Source organism: Vanacampus margaritifer, chromosome 12, assembly GCF_051991255.1.
Source record: "Vanacampus margaritifer isolate UIUO_Vmar chromosome 12, RoL_Vmar_1.0, whole genome shotgun sequence".
In the NCBI taxonomy this organism is placed as follows: domain Eukaryota; kingdom Metazoa; phylum Chordata; class Actinopteri; order Syngnathiformes; family Syngnathidae; genus Vanacampus; species Vanacampus margaritifer.
In genome coordinates, this window is record NC_135443.1 from 22,259,897 (window position 1) to 22,262,396 (window position 2,500).

The following is a 2,500-nucleotide window of genomic DNA, read 5'->3' on the forward strand; positions in this document are numbered from 1 at the left end:
ACAGCAGTCACATGGCATCTGGAGCAGAGGCCGCGGACAGCAGAATGATCGTGACCTCCATCAACAACATGTTCGCGGCTACTACCACCAGCAGAGGGGGCGTGGTTTAAGTATGCGGGCATCATCACAACAATATCTGCCCTTTTCCCCTAATCAGCACTACCTGCCGCCACCTGCTGGGCATGAACAGCACTACCTACCGCCACCTGATGAACAGCAGAGGTTCCTGGCGCCACCTGGTGGAAAGTTTCCACAATGACTGTGCCGTGATATACAAATGTGATAAATGAAAAAACTGCTCCAATGCACACAGTGCTCTGCACAAACTTCCTTACATGCATTCCTGCGCCCAGAGCTGACCTGAGGATCCTATGGGAGAGGACTTCTCAATAAAAACGACTCCACTACGCTGGTGACTCCGCCCCCACCAACAATGTTTGCTTGAAATAGTAATCTCAGACCATATGATGTGATATCTGACTGTTTACACTGCACTCTATATTTTTGACATACATAAGGTGATGACATATACAGTAAAACATTACGTAAATAGAACGAACTGATTGGCAACACTCAGATTTATTATATTCTAATTCTCTTTTGATTTGATTTGATCTGATTTGTTTATCTCTGTCTATTTTAAAACGGTCAGCTGTGGGACAAACATCAACAAAGGGGACTAAAATTAAGGGCAACTTTATGCATTAATAATAATTGCTACGATATTTCTATTTTTATAGTATAAAAGATAATACTGGTAAATTTCGTGTGGTTGCGGAAATTGAAAATTCACTTATATGAATAAGGATAGGATAAAATTTATTCCAATCTTAATTATATTTACCGTTATTTGACGCTTGTTAAATTTGGTCTTCTAATATTTTCCCAAATTTTCTTTTTAAATTTAAACTATTGCTTAGGACGCATTGTCGAATTTACTGGTTAATTAAAAAATAAATTTAAAAAAATTTCCCTCTTTTTAAAGCAAAAATGTATTTACTACTATAGTTCTACTTTTATTATCAGTCTGAAAATTCTCTAAATCGATCTTTTCAGATGGGGGAAGTATTGGTTGGTCTGGGTATATCGTCGCGAAGGACACAAACAGTCCATGTTGAATTAAATAAATATAGAATTATAAGTTAGTGTTAATGTGATAATTATTCGTGACAATGAATGAAATTTACAGGAGGACAATTGGTGATTGGACTTTTGACCATGGAGGAGAGTAAGTTTTGGCAGAGACGACGAAAATAAGGTGAATATGTTCCATTTCTATCTCTCCCTGGGGTCAGATGTAATTTTTTGATTTTATTTGTTGCCGAAAGTTGCATTTATTTAATGGCTGGAAGCACATTCATGCCATATCTATAACAGTAAATATTATGGTAAAACATTCCAATAATCATTACATTCTGTAAACAAAATTGGCCTCGTCAGATTTGAATTGGCTATAAGATTTTCATTGTTGCATTAATGAATGTGCTTAGGTCATTAAATTCAGCCAAAGGCTGGATTCTAATTGAATGTCACAACAAACAGAATTCTTCCACAGGACGGGCCTACAGAACTTCACTAACATTTACTCACTCCAAACTATATAAAAACTAATACCAGATGCTCTTTCAAAAAGAAGGGATGTGAATATGTATGTTTATTAGTGACTAAATGAAAATGTTCTGCACCCAGATGAGGTGATGGAAAGGTCAATATGGTCCAGTTCACGGGGGCACCTGGTTCCACATCTACCAGACCTGCCGGGTCCGCCTTCTACTCAACCCCCACCAACAGGAACGAACAGTCAGCTGCTTCCAGGAACCACCTGACGAGCCAAATGGAACACCATTCAACTGCTTCCAGTGTCCACCTGACGAGATGAGGACATCCCTCAATGGAGATAGGAGGAACGTGTCCCTTTTCCGGGCGTTCCACAAAGAATGAGTCACACCTTGGGAAAACAAATCCCGGTGATCAATCCCTGCATCTTTGGCAGTTGATGTGGGTTCTAAAAGAGCTGAAGGATCCATCCATCCATCCATATCCTTGACCGCTTGTCCTCACAAGGATTGTGAGGGTACTGGAGCCTATCCCAGTTGGCGGGGTACAACCTGAACAGGTTGCCAGCCAATCGCAGAGCTAAAGGACTCTGTTTAAAAAAATTCAACAAACAAACGCAAGAACAAAAATGGAACTGACAAACGTCCTTCTCATTCAACAAAAACTTCCATCGCTCAAAACGACAACAAGTCTTCAATCGCGTCTTCAAACAAGTCTTCAATTGCGTACATAATGACACTCTTTCTCATACTGACTGTCATGCCAATTTGCTATTTCTGGGATCCTCCACCACAATTTTGAACATAATCACAACACATCGTCTTCATATATGATATGCTTATTTTACTGAAAAAAATCTTTTAATGAATCACATTGTTTTTGACATATGACTGACCTCCTCTCCTGCTAAAAAATAATGTTTTTATTTTTCTCTTATTCTACT

The 2,500-nt window shown here is 39.0% G+C and overlaps 1 protein-coding gene across 4 annotated transcripts in view; it reads left to right on the forward strand.

Annotated features, from left to right (window-relative positions):
- pno1 (partner of NOB1 homolog) overlaps positions 1-2,500 on the forward strand; it is a 15,714-nt gene that overhangs the window by 12,569 nt on the left and 645 nt on the right. For 2 of the 4 annotated variants that reach the window (XR_013296111.1, XR_013296114.1), the window contains one exon: positions 1,190-2,500. This exon is cut by the window's right edge and continues 645 nt beyond it. The gene's annotated coding sequence lies outside the window, so the exon portion shown is untranslated. The other 2 variants (XR_013296112.1, XR_013296110.1) reach the window with 2 other exon arrangements.